This window comes from Pocillopora damicornis, chromosome 8 (genome assembly GCF_964200805.1).
Source record: "Pocillopora damicornis chromosome 8, jaPocDami1.2, whole genome shotgun sequence".
In the NCBI taxonomy this organism is placed as follows: domain Eukaryota; kingdom Metazoa; phylum Cnidaria; class Anthozoa; order Scleractinia; family Pocilloporidae; genus Pocillopora; species Pocillopora damicornis.
The window spans coordinates 4,434,281-4,451,892 of record NC_142677.1 but is presented as its reverse complement, the minus strand read 5'-3'; the positions used below and the strand labels follow the sequence as shown (position 1 = coordinate 4,451,892).

At 38.6% G+C, this 17,612-nt stretch overlaps 1 long non-coding RNA gene and 1 pseudogene across 2 annotated transcripts; one reads left to right on the top strand and one right to left on the bottom strand.

Moving 5' to 3' along the window:
• Nucleotides 1-1,182: 1,182 nt before the first annotated feature.
• Nucleotides 1,183-10,125, bottom strand: LOC149041052 (delta-1-pyrroline-5-carboxylate dehydrogenase, mitochondrial-like; annotated as a pseudogene). The gene is made up of 16 exons (XR_016189054.1): nt 10,075-10,125; nt 9,812-9,883; nt 9,076-9,241; nt 8,011-8,107; nt 7,374-7,424; nt 6,574-6,596; nt 6,422-6,469; nt 5,887-5,987; nt 5,071-5,118; nt 4,608-4,652; nt 4,428-4,513; nt 3,444-3,510; nt 3,259-3,327; nt 2,544-2,596; nt 2,334-2,452; nt 1,183-1,780 (listed from the first exon to the last, which is right to left on the bottom strand). The product of XR_016189054.1 is annotated as a delta-1-pyrroline-5-carboxylate dehydrogenase, mitochondrial-like (transcript).
• Nucleotides 10,126-10,608: 483 nt separating this feature from the next.
• On the top strand, nt 10,609-14,502 carry LOC149041051 (uncharacterized). Its single transcript, XR_016189089.1, has 3 exons — nt 10,609-10,757; nt 12,743-12,867; nt 14,394-14,502. It is a non-coding gene; the product is annotated as an uncharacterized LOC149041051 (long non-coding RNA).
• The last annotated feature ends 3,110 nt before the right edge of the window (nt 14,503-17,612 follow it).

Sequence of the window (17,612 nt, the reverse complement as noted above, 5' to 3'; positions counted from 1 at the left end):
ATGGCTACGAACTCAGTCAAACTCACGACGTGGCTCCTGCTATTGTTACAGCTCACGCTTCTTTTCATTGACTTCTCTAAAGACAAACTACCTAGAGAAAAAGTTTGTTGTCTGAGCGGAGAAAACCGCTTTACCTGCAGAGGTGGGACGAGGAAATTTTGTGTGAATTTCACTGTATCGTCACTTACGAAAAAGGAACAAGATCTGCTCGTGTCCGCTACCTTGGGCAATTGTTAGATCAATTGGGTAGTTTAAGAAGGAAATCAACCGCGCACTTGAAACATTCGATTCCCACTCGGCAATCTTGTAAATCAGTTTTTATAGTTATTTTAATTTTTTACAAATGATTGTAATTAAAATACTATTAGTATAACTGAAGATTCTTAACCGAGTTTAAATAAAGATCTACTACTACTACTACTACTACTTCTACCTTCACATTCTTCCACTCCTCTGAGTAATAAACCTATTCCCACGTGACTGTACGAACTATTTGATGAGGCTGGTTAAAGCATTTGCTCTGACGAAGGGCCAACCCTCAAAACGTCAGCTTTGAAACTCTTTACGGTGGGAAATTTACGTTATCAACTCAGTTGATAATACCAAATTACCTTGTAATTCTATCCCACCGACGTGGCGACACAGTTTCTTTAGAAACCTACCCCTTTGTTTGACTGGTAAAAGTATGGTATGTTACCGTCGGAGAAACGCCTGCCTCAGGCCCCTTTCTGTACTACCGTTTCGTTTGAAAACGCATACTTCTTGATGGGTTTTTGCCGGTTATCCACACTAAACTACTCGGATCGTGTAGCGCTGGGAGAACCATATGTGATCGGTTGGCACTTTTAGAGCGCCTTTCGATTGAGTTGAAAACAGGTGAAGCGCGGGAAAACGCGAGTAATCAGGTCACGATTGGTTTTAGTTTTATATCTGATTGGTTGGGAGGATTGCACGAGTTTTCTGGACCAATCACAGAGCAGAGTTGAATAAAATTACCGGATTTTTTGTAAAAACTGAAATTGCCCTAGTCATTTTGATTGACAGGTTCTCCCCGGTTTTCACCTTAGAGCTTCGTTTTACAAATGAACACCTAAAACAGGTTACTTTGATGACAGTCCAACTTACTAATTATTTTTTTTCCTAATTAAAAAAGGTCTGGTTCCCAGAACACACTGACAACAATTGAAAACGATCATGTTTATTTTTGCACAAGGCCAGAAAAATAAATTAAATACCCCGTTATTTGGACTTCTATCTTAATTGAACGCTGGGAAATCTTCAAGGTGACATATTCAGTGGTTAAAATTAGATAATTGATTTATTTATTCGTTTTCCTCAAGACATTTGTTCTTGATAAGAAACCATGCACATTTTCACTACGTATGGCTTGATATCGATGCATCTTCTGTACAAAATTTTCCCAAAATTATTCAAATTAAATTTCAAGTAAATAGAGCAATCTCATTCCCAACGTTTTTGAAACGCTTGTTAAAAAATCGTTCATTTAAAACTGCAAATCATTTTCGATGATTTCTGGACAGTTTCCGAATTCTTCCTTACTTCCTTTACTGCATTCACTTCCGCCCTTAGCGAGAGCAGAAATTTGCTTTGAAACCATCGAATACATTCTGTTCTTCTCAGAAAATTACAGCACTGACTGAAGTAATTCATGATTGATGCGGATATTTGTAGTCATCGATTGGTACCACGGTTTCTTTAACACTTTGTGGTGAGACCCATCTCAAGATGTAATGAGAGCTGCCTGCCTTGTCATTTGTTCCTGGAATAAAGCCACTGGTTACCATGGGGACAAATCAAACACTTTACTACTATGAATAAAGGGGAAAGTTTCTAAAGAAACTGTGGTGCTGCCTCGGTGGGAGAGTATAGCAGGTAATTTAGTGTTAACAACTGAGTTGAAAACGTAAATTCGCCACCGTAAAGGGTAAAAAAGCTGACGAAGGGCTAACGCTCGAAACGTCAGCTTTTTTACCCTTTACGGTAGCGAATTTACGTTTTCAACTCAGTTGTTAACACTAAATTACCTATTTTACTACTATGAACGGCAAGCCACAAAGTGACCGCAGCGGTCAAAAGTCTACGCATGTGCAAACGCTAAAGCGACTACGAGGCGGTCCAAAATCTAGCTGTCAGGCAATCTCGAGCCCAGGATCATTTTAGCTCCTTGTCACCGATATGGTAGCCAGAAAGCAAGCTGTCTCGCAGGAATAATAAATCAAAACTATAAACAACCACACGAGCCAAGGAGTTATATCATTTTAAAAGTGTATAGGAATATCGAAAGGGATGAGATAGTGACGTGGAAAACTAACCTGAAAGACGCGCACCTCCAAAAGGTTGCTGACCCACAACAGATCCAGTTGATTTGTCGTTGATATAAAAGTTACCAGCTGCATCTTTCAGAATATCAGCTGCTTCTTGGATAAAATATCTGCAAGGTTTTTCATCCCAAAATACAAGAGTAAACGCACTTTCGGTTCACTAACATATCTAATTTCGACTCAAAGCAGATAAATACTAACCTGTCTTTTGCAAAAATGGACCCGGTCAGAGTAAATGGAGAAGTCTTGTCTACCTACGAGGCAGCAATAGTGAAATATCAAATCTAAAGCACAGGAACACTTCTGTATTTATTTCCTCCACAAGATGGTCACAGATTCAGACTCATTCAAGATGGTCGCAGATTCAGCGGATTTCGTTTGCGCGTCGTAAACCAAAACCAAATTAAAAACAGTGCCCATCAAAACAAACGAAAATAAAGCGATTTTCATTTGAGTGTCAAAAGTAATCGAAAATTTTCAATGACGTTGCTTTACTTCGAATTGTGATTGGTCCAGAAAACTCGCGCCACTCTCAACCAATCAGATACAAAACTAAAACCAATCACGACTTGGTCGCCTGCGTTTTTCCCACCCTTTAGACTATATGGTTGTTTTCACTTGCAGTCCTCATGAGCTCATAAAGGTATTTTCTCTTCTTCTGATAGGTCGTTGTTTTGAGTTAACGAAACTCAGTCGAAAACTGCTCCATCAGAACCCAGAGTATAAAAAAGTAAAACTGACAAAGGTGCCGGAAAACAATTAACCGGGTTTAAAATCGGTTTTAAATTTATCAGCTGATTGGTTGAGAGTCTGCCAATCACAAAGTGAAGTAAATTAAAAAAACCAATACAATGCTAAATAATTTTCAACAAACCGTTGACAACTACACTCCTATATTAGCTAACAGTGCTCTTACTAATTGAAGCGTCTCCTTGCATTTTTGGTCTGGGTATACGTATACGGTAAGAACAGGGCCGAAAATTTCCTGAAGAAGAAATTAGACAGAATCAAACAAAATTAAAAGAAATGAATGAGGCAGCAATCAGAACCGTACAATTTATAAATAGTAAAGAAGAAAACTTTTGACAGAAATGCGTTTACCTCGTTCATGAGTTTGTCATCGGGTTTCTTAGTCTCGATGATAGTTGGTTCAACAAAATAACCCACACTAAGGAAGAAGAAGAGAAGGATTTCAAATTACTTAAGAACACACTTTTCTAAAGGTATACGAAGTACAAGTTATACCTCGCAAATTTCATTATTGTTACTTCCACTTTTGTCGTGTATCGACTTCTAGAAGTGTCTGAAATCAGCGGATATCGTTACGAAAACGGACCCAGTTTTTGAAATCGGACCAAAACGTCTGAAAACCGATGTCCGAAACCAGTCAATACCGTCCAAGAACGGACGCAAGTGTCCGAAAGCGGACGAAAGTCTGCTATCTTTTTTGGCTGAAGTGTCCGAAGCCGAACGGTACTGTTCAAGAACAGACGCGATCTTCCGCAAACGGAAGCAAGTGTCCGAAACCAGATGGTATCGTCCAAAAACATACAATTTTCCGAAACCAGAAGCACAAAATATCTACTTCAGGAAGATATCGTCAGTTTGCGTTTACTTGCATCAGTTTCTGCATGTTTCCATGTGATCTGGGACTCCTGCGTCCTTTTTTCTAGCCCGCAGAACAAGCGTAATTTTGTGTGGCAGGCGGAGGCAAGTGCGTGGCGAGCGCGAAGTGCGAGTCGCGCGAGGGAAGAGCAATTCGCGCTCACCTCGCGCATGCCTCCGTTCGCCTACAAAACGGATGAAAATAAGCCCGTTCTGCAGGCTATAAAACGGGCGCAAGTGTCCGAAATCAGATGGAAACGGACGCAAGTTTGCGGAAACGGACGATGTCGTCCTGAAGTAGAACGGTACCCTCCGAAAATCAAATTGTAAATAATCGGTGTCATGCAGAGGAGGGTATGAACAAGAAATCACTGAGAAACTTAACATTTACTTAATTATCATAATGTACTATTATCCTAATAATAACACTATGAGCAGCGCACAGGAAACATCCTTCTGGTAAACTCAAGTCAATCTCACCTGTCATCGCACTTTCCTCCGGCAATAATACTGAGATCTGGGCTTTCTTTGGCATAATCGATGTACTCTTTTATTTTCTTGTACGACTGAAAAAAAAAAAGACAAAAAATCACTGGAATGTTAATCACAAACCTAGCTATGTACTTCCTCAGGATCACAAATTAGGTAAAAGGGTTTTACCTTGCCATCAATAACCGCTGATACAAAGGTATCATAATCCTCTGGCTGCAATGAGAGATAACATTTTAACAACTGGTTACAGCGCTTTTCGTTCAAGTGTCGTTAAAGCAAAACCAAAGTCATCACAACAATCAATTAGAACTAGGAAAAATAACACAAGAAGTCAATGAAAAGGCAAAGTAAATACGAGTAAATCGCTTATCAAAAGCGCAGACAAACGAGGGCAAAAAAGACGAGATCGGTGTTAGTTTCGAATCTGATCGTTTGAGAGAGTGGCACGAATTATGTGGACCACTCACAAAGCAAATTGAAGCAAAACCAATGCAATCCCAGATTACTTTCGACAAACATTTGAAAATTACTGTATGAAGCGTGACAATCAAGGCTTGTTAAAATTAAAGATTGTATCAGTGTACCCTAGATAAGATGTCGAGAAAACCTGTTATGTAGCAAGCTTACTTACCGAACCCATTTTCAGTTCTTTGTGTTTTTGAATAAGAAGTTCCTTAACCTAAAGTATGAAGAAAAAGGACTACTAGTAAAAACCAAAAAATCACAGATATATTAATTGTATTAGTAAGTAAGTAAAGACTTTATACGGGCCCAGGTGGCCCATGGGGCCGGTGTTTAACTCCGGTTTTCTTAGCATGAAGCGGCTAGGAGTATTGATACTCCCCCCTGGGTGGGATGCTAGTCCATCGCAGGGTTACCCCCAGCATATTTGCTGTTACCCATTTGTATACCTGGGTGAAGAGAAGCACTGTGAAAGTTTCTTGCCTAGGAACACAACACAATGACCCCGGCCAGGGCTCGAACCCTCACCACCCGATCCATAAGCCACCGCGCCTCCACACTATTAATTGCATTAATTGAAGTTAATTATTTAATTAAACTCATTTTCTAGGTCTGTACAGTAACCTACGGAGCCTCCTTTTTCCTCTCTAATCATAAATTGGGATGCAAAATAATCGGGGCCTTAATTTACAGTATGAGCGTTAACCTCAAGCTTGGGAGCATGAGGTATGTACCATTTGATGGAAATTTCTAACTAGGAATTCCATTCAAATGGCTAGCGCCCCATTATTTGAAAATCCTTCCTTCGCCTTATACAGACAGCACCTTATTACATAAACTTTTAAAACAATTTTATTTAGCGATTACAACATTCGTGGCGTTTATTGTTCAAGTTACCTTATTATGGCATTTTTTTAAAATAATGAGATTTGCGAGTTTATCCTGCCATGCAAATTTCAAACAATGAGGTAAATGGAAAGCTTACCTCTGCCCACTTGGATTCTGGAACATAAATTCTTGAACACGCGGAACATTTCTGACCACTATACCCATAAGATGCTCTAATGGTACAGTTAACCACCGTGTCTGAAATATTCAACGAGTTGAAAATTGAATTAGTATTTTTAAAAAACTTTTTCAGAGTACAGAGTTGATCATTTAAAAGTTCCACGTAAAATGTCCTCCTTGATTTAACGAAAGGAAAACGGGTGTGCGCGAGGCTTGCATGAATAAGGAGGATTTACCCTCCTAATGGTATTCTGAAGACTTTCAGAAAACTATTAATATCTTTAAGGAGTTAAACTCTTCGATAGAACATACTCAAGACTGTAAGGCTGATTTATACTGACGCCGCTGTGGTTATGCCGCTTGTTCGACGTATGTGCGGCAAGTTACGAACTGAGTTTCCTCTTTTCGGATTTATGGCCCCTAGGCGAAGCCCTCGAGCCATACGGAGTGCTGCTATTTCATTAGTTAGTTACTATTAGCAATTATGAAACTCAAACTCAAACAAACTTTACCTATGTCAGCAGACTCGTGTAAAAAGTGGAAATTCTATCCTCCACATTCTGCAACCACATACACAAGATAAAAAAAAAGGTTAAAGAGTTTTAATCTTCATATTAAGAACCTTTTCAAAAACACCCTGCTTCAAAACTGAGATTTCACAAACCTCCAATTAATCTTGGGAAGGTTCTGCAAACAAAATAACAAGTAAATTAACAGTTTTTAGTAACTTCCAAGGCTGGGTTCTAGATCTAATTATATATGCCTACCAACCTCACTGGTTGGTAGGCAAAATGGTTCCTCCAAAATCATGGCTTTCCCAAACTTTTTATACAATCTTGAATTCTCAAGATACTGTATGTGATCAATGCTGTTTGAAAATAGCAGGATGATTGTACCTCAGAAAATCACTAAAAAGCAAACACCTTTTTGATTTTTCCTTTATTATCTGAACAAGATTAAGGCTAGTGGTTTTCAACCTGCTTGAAACAATGTTTCCAAGTTTTCTGAGCCATTTAACACTCTCTCTCAAACAGTGCCAAAACATTTTCAACCAAAAGGGAGAAGTTATGTAAAGAAAGGAAACTATCAATACTAAAGGGACATAGTTTCATTTAACCCTTTAACCTCTAAGAGTGACCAGCATCTAATTTCTCCTTAAAGCACACCTCTGAATCAAATGTAACGGTGACAAGAATAAAGGAAATGATCAACAACTGAAGAAGCTCATGATTGTTAAACAAATTCTCCTTGTCAGCTCCTTAGGAAATGTATAGGGGAATATCACGGAGAATATGTATACTGATGCGACAGTGTAAAGAGTTAAAACATCAAATTCTTTGAGTCAAAATTACACAAAAAGAATGGCAGACTGAGCGGAGTGTTGATTGAGTGTGGATAAAGTATTTTTAGACCTTAGAACTGAAATGGTTAACAATAATGTATGAGCTGGCATGGTTGGCTTACCTGTATATATCAATGTTCTCTGCAACATTTTTCCAAATGTGTCTAAATGTTCTGAAGAAATAAACCAAAGTGATCACAATAGTTTACACAGTGAAGAGATGGAAAATTAGCCTGCAGTGCAGGTGTCTTATTAGGGTGAATTAACGTTAAGAAGCATGCAATCGTTTGTTCAACTGGCCATGTTTGATTTGGATTTAGAGTCAACCATGGGGAGAGGGGATGAGGAGAGGCAAAAATATTCACTCCCCCACCCCACCCCTCTCCTCATTTTTTTACTGCTGCTCACCCCCAAGGTACAAATTTCTTTCTCTCCCCAGCCTTCTGTTGCCATTAAAATTAAAGATGACAGTCATAATTTTGCTAAGAAAATTCTGAGCACTTGCTTCCCAAATTACACCTGCCCTGCAGGCTCATGGAAAATTAGCAGCATTTCTTTATGCATACATTTTAAATCAATTGTAAATAGACTATGTATAATTTACTTGAGGAAAAGTTGAAAAATTATTCAATCAATATAAAAATTGCTCATACTTGGTAGCCAGCTGCTGATTGCAAGGTGAGCCCACAATTCTCTTTTTCTCAGAGAGGAAAAAGGGGGGCAAATGACACAGGAAGGAGATAGGGTTCTGTGACTTACTCAACGCTGCCAGTAAAGTTAATTCCTGCTAAATGAGGTGATGCTGTTATCACATCTCCAAATGTCTTGCCAGATGATGGAATAAAGTTCACAACACCTGCCAAGAAAATAGTAAATAATCATTGATAGATCACACCAACAGCTCTGAGGATTTATGTTCATTTATCACTAATCAACTGAGAAAACACTAGATCATTTCCAGCAACAACAGCACAGGAAACAAAATGTATGCCCTGTATTTATAGTAAGTTGGTCTCTGTACAGTCTCCTCTGAGGATCATAGAATTTGATTTTCTGAGAGAGAATGGTTATGAAAAGATAGGGTGTTGTTTTAAATTACAAAACCTGAGTGGAAGTCATTGTGTGAGTCAAGCTCCTTATTGACATCACATAATGACTGCAGAGCTGTCATAAAAAAGTTTCAATGTTTTTTGCACCCCAGCAAGTTACCAACCTCTAAAAAACTCAACCCTGACAATTGTGCAAACATACAATTTACTCCTTTGATTTGTATTTACAAGTCTTCATGTGCCTACAATTAGCGTGAGTGCTACTATAAGTGGGTTGTGTGTTTGACCTAAAACTATTATATAAGCATTCACAAATTACTTATTACCTTATAGGATTGTGAATAGGACAAATTTACTGTTACAGAATAGATAAATTTACAATATCATATAGGGATTTTGAGGTACAAATTTAACGATTGACAAAGGATATAACATGTTGTGTCAAGGGTTATAGTGGGTCACAGTCTTTATCCCTTTTGAGTGATAACTAAATTGTCTTGCAAAAAAAAACTTCTTTGTCTAGCAGGCAGGTAATGATGATTATGGAGTTTATCAACTCAATAATCAAAGCAATATTTTATTTTGTTCTGCAACAAAATTCTCACTACTAGCCAACAAAGAAATGTATGGCAATGAGTGGGGAGGATTTCTAGCTTAGTACATTTCTCAAGAGTGAAGAGGTTAATGACAGCCTTGGTCTCTAACCACTATTTGATTCTAGACTAGCATTATTTTCAACCGCATATAAGTAAACAATAAAAAAAAGATTCATTACCATCAGGAACACCAGCCTCTTGGAAGATTTTGTACACCAGGTAACTGGCCAACATTGTTGTTAAGGCAGGTTTCCAGAGAACAACATTGCCCACAATTGCTGGGGTACCAGCTAAGTTTCCACCAATAGCAGTGAAGTTAAAAGGTGAAATAGCAGCAACAAAACCCTGGGGGTGGCAGGGGTAAATATATACATGTTAATTGATGGTTTAACAAATAACAAAGGCGGATAACTCAAAGTACCATTCAATACAGTCATTTTGTTACCCTACTTTCCACCAGTACTTTTGCCCTGTTTTTCAGTGTACTAATGTACATAAAAAAATTATGCACGTCTGACTGGCTGGAAATGAGTGCACTCTCAAATAGTGTGCATGCTGCCAAAATTTACATTATTTTGTCTTGACTCTCTGTGATGTTTTTTCATGTTTATTATTAACAAGTAAAAACATGATTTCTCGTGCAATTTAGCATTGTAAGCACTTTTTCAATGTTTCAAAGATTGCAATTTGCACTTGCCCTGGGGGCTCATGCAATTTTGTCGTCTTCAAAAAATGTATTTGTGCTTATTAAAACCAAATGGCACCCAAAATCATGTTATTACCTATACTAATAACATGATAATCTAATTTTATGTATTTTGATGCCCTTATAAAATAAAATGGCATAGTGGTGGAAAGACAACAAAATGTATTTTAAATTTTTATTTAATATTTTAATAACACTGGATGAGTTACCTCCAGACCTCTGTATTTGAGTTGGTTGATTGCCCCTCTAGATTGGTGAAGCTCTACACCATCACGCAGTTCCTGCAACCACATCCACATAAATTTGTGACTTGAAAAGTGTCTCTTACTGAATATCCATTGTGACTTCAATTCTGAGATAAAAATTTGACTTGCAACTTCAAATCCTTCTAGGCAAGTTGAAGAGTACAATCATGTAAACTGGATTAAATTGAAAGCCATCACAGAAAAATCTATAATTTAGATATATTCACAGTCATATATTCATCAGAATAAATGTACACATTTGAGGCAAAGCAATGAATAAAACCTGATTAGAAACAAAACAAATCATGTACTGGTACTGTTCACTGAGTCCATGAACTTGAATGTTAGGCCACATTCAATAGCCTATTGCTTCAAAGGTGCCCACCCTCTAATAAGCACCCTACCCTAAATAAGTACCCACCCCCCTTGGCCAAAATGTAAACCAGGCACCCCTCACAAATAAACAACCCCTCCTCCCTCCCTTTCTTAAATAGTAAGGATACAAAGAAAACCTGTTTCTCTTGCCACTTTATGTACAACTTTTTACACTTCTACTACAGAAAAATTAGTATAGGAGATAAGTTTCTTCTCCATTCCAGTTCTTTCCATCTCCTTGTGCCTGCAGAGTTCCTTTATGTGCATCATCCGTTCTTTTAGTTAGTGGTTTAGTTCTGGTTCATTTTTAAGTCTTTTGTTAGTTAATGATTACCACAGTAAGTTTGTTATCTCCGATCAAATTCCCACTTAAATGCACGTGTAGAGATTTTATTTCAATCGTCGCTGCTAGTCATGGCTGCTAAATCATCACTGCTAAATCATCACTGCTAAATCGTCACTGCTAGATAATCGCTACAAGCTATGTGCTACCGTTCGCTGCAAGCAATTTACTACCGTTAGGAGCTAGACCAAAGTAAGTTTTAATTTCTTTTACATTTACTTTGTTTACCATTTGTATGTATTATTGGTATAGTTTTCGTATTTTTTTTCCGTGCAATCGCTTCCTTTTTAGTTAGGTTAATTGTTACATTTAGCAACACATTTTTCTTAGATTAGTTTCTGTTGGTTTTCTTTTAGTTCGAACCACACGCACGCAACCTTAACCGCTACTCTCATCAAGCAAATTTTGTCTTAGCGCTATCATCTAAAAACAATAAAGATCACCGTGTGCATCCGAATTTACCGCTCGTTCTCTTTGGTAACCTTTCGAGGTTACACTTCGGACATTAATTAATCCTCGTTGGGAGTGAATAATACTTTCCGTCTGCTTTTAAAGAAAACAATGTCGCGACAGTCCTTGCCAAACTAAATCTCCTTTATCAGTACGCAAATGAAAATGTTTCGATAAAGCCTCTCTCTTTAGTTTGCATCACCTCTATTTTAACTACCATTCACTTGCTCAAAAATTATTCAGTTTATGGTAGATCTTGCGGTAATCACAGCCCTAATTCATTTGGGTTCTTCAGGAAAGAATTTCGTTAAGTTTAAGGAAAAAAATTTAAAATGTTATTCACCAGCTTAGGTCGGTCCGTATTGGGAAAAACTGTGCCCTCTGTCTTGAGTACTGCCCTCAGCCTATAGCCTCTGGCGGTACTCAAGACCTCGGGCACAGCTTTTCCTAATACGGACCTCCCGGCTGGCGAATAACATCAAAATCCATTCGATAGCGTTATTCACCCTTTGAACGAGTGGGCCCTCATCTGTGACATCTTTCCATGTACGTTACCCTACCTTGAAAGGGGGTCGTCTTTCACCACCTTCACCAGACCTGCCCCAAAAAGGCCTTCCCCAATGAGGCCTTCCAAATGGGAATCCAGGAGGGTCCTGCCAGTACAACTGGTAAAAGCAGTGATAAGCTGGTGTGAACAAAAACAACCCTATCAATGGATCTCAAGCCCTTCATACTAATAAGGCATTTTTCTCTTGTTTACAGGGAATATTCCAATGTCCAAGAAGTAACTTTACCTTTCAAAACCCCTTCCATGGTACTCATAAATGAGAGTTAGTTTCATTCAAGCTATAATGAATAACACTTTAGGTAAACTTTTCACTTTTTATGGAGATGCTTGTGGTGTAAAAGAGCCATGGGTATTTAAATCCTTTTAACCCTATAACTCTCATGAGTGACCAAGACAGAATTTCTCCTTACAATATCAATACAATATCAAGCAGAAGAGTGATGGGAATAAAGAATAGTATCAGCTGGAGGATCATTACTTGATCCAATACCAAAGTCTCCAAAATCATATTACAATAATTGTATGGCAGACAGTAAGGAGAATTGCTAATGAGATCTTGGGAGTGAAGAGTTAATGATTTCATGTCAGGAGACTCTTGATCTTAGAAAATGTTGGTGTATTTCTACTTTATATTGGTCACCTTTGTACCTCTTGTTCATTAGATAAATTTATGTAAGTCAAATAAAAAAATGGAATTTGGTAACAAAAGAAATTTCGGATCAATATCAGTATCTGGGCAACTGCCCACCTACCCCTCCCCTAACTCAATAACAAGTTAGGGTTAATGTTGGGTTAGGGGAAGGGTAGGTGGGTAGTTGCCCAGATACTGATATTGATCCGAAATTTTATTGAAATATCCAAAAACCACACCCTAAATAGGGGACCCTCTCCTCCCCCCTAGAAGACCTCTTAGCTACACCCCTATTCCCGCGAAGTATTTGTTGGACTATCAAAATATCTGCGTTACGAAGTTGAGCAGATCTTTGTTTCTGCAAGTTCTGAATGGAATTCTGTGTTCATTAGTGAGTGTTTCAGCGTGTCTCTTAAGTGTTAAGTTATTTGAATAGCGCTATAAAAGTGTTGAGTAATTGAGTGTTTGTCCTTCGGGTCTGTGAACGCATCCGCATAAGCTGTTAATTTTAATTCGTTTGTGTTATAGTGTGGAGAGTTTGGTCATTTAAGCGCCTTCTGCTCAAGCTCAAAGTCCGCCGATTCAGCGAGAAGCACTTCTCATCGGGGATGACTGGCTTTTGGTTAGTGTCGGATGATCATCGTCATTTGCAGGTTGGTTATGACTTTCCTTGTTTTTTTTTTTTCTTGGAAATTTTTACGAGTTCAATATTCGGAACAACAGCTGAGGTGTGAAAGGCTGTTTCAATTCTGCCATGGGTTTTGGAAAACTACTTTAAATGCGCCTGAGTTTGTTTTAGATGGTGTTCGGCGGGGGTTCAGACTCCCTTTTGCGGAGTATCTGCCCCTGTGTTTGTTGCCCAATAACAAATCAGCCTCAGCTCATGGCTGCATCGTTGAACACAGCGTCCCTATATTCTGTGTTAACCCCTTAACAGTAGCAGAGGGTAAAAAAGCTGCGCTTAGCAATTGATTCAAGACACGTAAACAATTGTCTGGTCAAATTTAAGTTCAAGTATAAAGATCATCCCTCTTTGTCTCAAGTCCCAGAGGAAGGCCACTGGTGTCTTACATGGGGCTTTAAATCGGGGTATCACCACGTGGATATCTGTTCAGAGCATCAAGCGTTTCTCGGCTTTGCGTGGTCAATCGATGGCGTGCTCAAATATTTCACCTTTACATTTTTGCCTTTCGGCCTTAGTAGCGCTAGTTATTGTTTCACCAAATTATAGCGCCTCTTATTGAAGCGCTAGTTTTTCATGGAGCATACTAGTTTTGTGTATCTTGACGACAGTTTTGGAAGTCAATAGTGTTATCAATGACCCATTGCGTATTCCCAACATTGTAAATAAGTATTTCTCATCTGTTGGTAATAACTTAGCAACCAAACTGCCTCAAGCTGAGCATCCTTATATGGACTATCTCCGTAACTCCAAATCACCTGACACCTCATTCTTCTTCAAACCTGTTACTCCACATGAAGTGAAGCTTGAAATTTTATCCATACCGAACAATAAGTCATCTGGCCTTTACTCTTGTTCTGCACAACTTCTTAAACGCTCTTGTGACATAATATCCCCTGTCCTAGCAAATTTTCTCAACAAGTCTGTCAGTCTGGGGGCATACCCCTCTAAACTGAAAATGTCCAAAGTTATACCCGCCTACAAAGCTGACGATGAAACAGATGCCTTCAATTATAGACCGATTTCATTACTGTAAAACTTCAACAGGATTTTAGAGAAAATTATGTACAACAGAATGAAAGTTTTCATACAAAAACACCTACTATTATCTTCATCCCAATACGGTTTTCGCAAACTCAACTGAACATGCTATACTTGACATGGTGGAATCCATCCGTACCAATATGGATAAAAGGCTTTTTTCTTGTGGGGTGTTCATCGACCTTAAGAAAGCTTTTGACACGGTGGACCATAAAATATTACTTGATAAACTCAAATATTACGGCCTTCGAGGAATTGACAATCAGTGGTTTTCCTCATATTTAACAAATCGTACTCAAACAACTGAGATTAACTCTTTTATTTCGGATAAAGAAGTAGTTAGCTGTGGTGTTACCCAAGGGTCCGTTCCAGGGCCACTCCTCTTTTTGCCATGTTTGCTATATGTCAATGATATTCAATATTGCTCCAGGAAACTTAAATTTTTTCTTTTGGCAGATGTCCTTTACTCTCACGAAAATCTCAAGACATTGGAATTAATTGTAAATATTGAATTGAACAACCTATTCGATTGGCTAACCGTAAATAAACTTTTACTTAACAGAAAGCAATCAAACTTTGTTATTTTTCGCCCATAGCAAAAAAGACTTAATTACCTGCTACAAGTTAATATTTTTGAAAATGAAGAAAATAAGAATATTACCCTTGAACATAAGAATTGCATGAAATATCTTGGGTTATTGATTGATGAAAATCTAAGTTGGAAAAACCATATCTATACCCTTACAACAAAAATAAGTAATACTGTCGGTCTTATTGCGAAGTTAAGACATATTGCTCCTAATCGAACTCTTCTTGATATTTATAGGTCCCTCATTGCACCTAATATAACGTATGGATTAACTTCTTGGGGAACTGCATCTAGGCCTTTTTAAATAACATTCTTGTCCTTCAAAAACGTTTACTCCGTCTTATTCACTTTGCTCCAGTAAGGGAGCATGCATACCACTTTTCTTGAAAGCAAAGCTTCCACCGCTAGATTTCCAATATTATGGAAAAATTTCTTATTTAAAGTACGACATCAATACTAGTTCTGCACCGATTAATATTTCGATTTTGTTTTCTAAAATTACCAGCGTTCACTCTTACGGCACACGTTCATCAACGTCTGAGCATTTTTATACTAAAAAATCTGCACTTAATGTTCAAAGTAAGGCCTTTTCACGTGTTGGCGTTAAAATCTGGAATGGGATACCAACTAGTCTCAAAAACTCATTCAAGAACTCTTTTAAAAAATCCATTCCAACAAGATTAATCGAAATTCTAGAAACTGAAAACTCCTATGTCGACACAGATACTCCAATTAATAAGATGAAAGATTAATTACTAACTGTAATTATGTTTAGTCTGTAGTTTTCCTATTTACATATTATCCTAATACCTAGATGTATTAACGTGTGGCACTTTCGATTTGAGCTTAATTGACCATCATAGACCTGGTCTATGTTGTCAGCAGGTCACACTGTCAGAGGACTTTCCCTATAACCGTCGAAAGACGCACTATTGAGAATTACGATCCCGAACGATTTTGCGATGACTTGCATTCGACTCCATTTGACGTCGCATATATATTTGAGGACATTGACGACATCCACTGGGCTTAGAGTTACTTGTTATCTAGCGTTCTTGACAACCACTCACCTATTAAACGTAAAACAGCAAATCGTGAGCACGTGTCATTTATGAGTTACTGAGTTACTTGAGGCAATTAGGAGACGCAACAAATTAAAGCGCCTTTGCAACGAGTCTAAGCGCCGGCTAGATTGGGACAGATACAAGACCCAGCGAAACCTCACATCTTCATTGAGACGTAAGGCTGTATCCAACTATTTTCGTACCACCGCCTCAAACGCCACAGGCAATCCCAAGAAATTTTGACAAACGTTCAAGTCTTTCATGCACTCAAAGAAAAACATCAGCCAGGATTTCATTCATCTTAAAGAGGGTGGGAGTCTTATTGTCAATAAACTGGAAGTAGCACAAATTTTTATTGCACACTTTTCATCCTTTTTGAAGGATAACGATAATGATGGGCATTACAATGATAACCCCCCGTTTTACCTGTCATCCAAGCATCTCGGCTACACAGACACACTGCTCTGCGAGAGAGGCTTTTCAGTTCCGCTCTGTAAGTTCATGCACCTAAAGTCGAAAATATACTTAAGTCGCTTGATCCACAAAAGGCAACTGGTTATGATAAGATACCGCCATGAACATTGCGGGATGGTGCTGATGCTCTTGCCTATCCGCTATCTGTTCTTATCAACAAGATCATTGATCTCCGACATCTGTGCCGGCTGCTCGGAAGCTTGCCGAAATCTGCCCCATCTCCAAAAAGGACAATCCTCACAATAAATCGAACTATCGGCCAGTGTCGATTCTAGTTACACTGGACAAAGCTTTTGAGAATTGCCTTGCACGCCAACTCTCTGATTATTTTAGATCGATATTGTCACCGTTCCTGTTTGCGAATAGATGGGGTTACAGCTGTGAGGCGGTACATCTACGGTTGATTGAGGACTGGAGGAATGCTCTTGACAAGAAATGTTTTGTTGGCGCAGTTTCTATGGATCTGAGTAAAGCTTTTGATATGATATCGCACGACCTCCTCCTTGCCAAGCTGGCTGCCTATGGTGTTTCTCCACCTAGCCTGGTCCTCGTACACAGTTACCTTAGAGGCAGGTCCCAGCGTGTGAGGATAGAAGATGTTACTTCAGATGTTGTTGTTTTCTCTAAGGGTGTACCCCAGGGATCGGTTTTAGGGCCCCTCCTTTTTAATATTTTTCTTAACGATCTGTTCTCTCATATTAATCGTGCTAATTTTTCCAACTATGCTGTTGATAACCAAATTTCGCGATTGTTAGGTGGCTAAGTCCGTAATCAATGGCGATCTCGCTGTCGCTGTCGCTGTCGCAAGTCGTCGGTTTGATGATAACAAGCTAGTGCTCAATCCCGAGAAATGCAAGTGTATTATTCTTCCAAAAGCTATCCTAGTCACGTGATCTTTCCGGGTTCCAATCGTAGACCATTTAGATCTTTTAGGTGTAACTATCGGTAACTCGCTAAATTTTAGCAAACACATTGCCAAGATTACTAAGAAAGTTGGAAAGTAGTTAGATGTTTTGACCAGACTTAAGAACATGCTATCAATTTCCTTGAAAATGTGCCTCTACAACTCGTACGTAATGTCTTACTTCACTTACTGTTCTGCTATTTGGCTCAACTGTAATGAGTCATATAATCAGAAGCTGGAAAGGCTTAATGCGAGAGCGTTAAGGTGTGTCTACAACAAACGGGTGCCCCTTTACGGCAATGATGAGTGCAGTTTAACTTTGTCTAATCGTCGACTACAGGACATTGCTACATCGATTTTTAAAGCTGTAAACGGCATGTTACCGGAATATAAGCGACTTGTTTGGCGTAGGAAATAATGTGGAAAACTTAAAAGGCACCAATAAGCTCGTCGTCCCACGTAAGAATACTACAACCTTTGGCTTAAAATCTACATTTTTTATTGGTGCCAAAGAGTGGAATTCTTTACTAGATGAACTACGCTCAACGACAATTCTTAAGGAATTTAGGAATGCTGTAAGAGAGCTACATTTGCAATGTACAGTCTATTAAGATCTTTTCACTGTTATAATTCTTAAGAGTTAA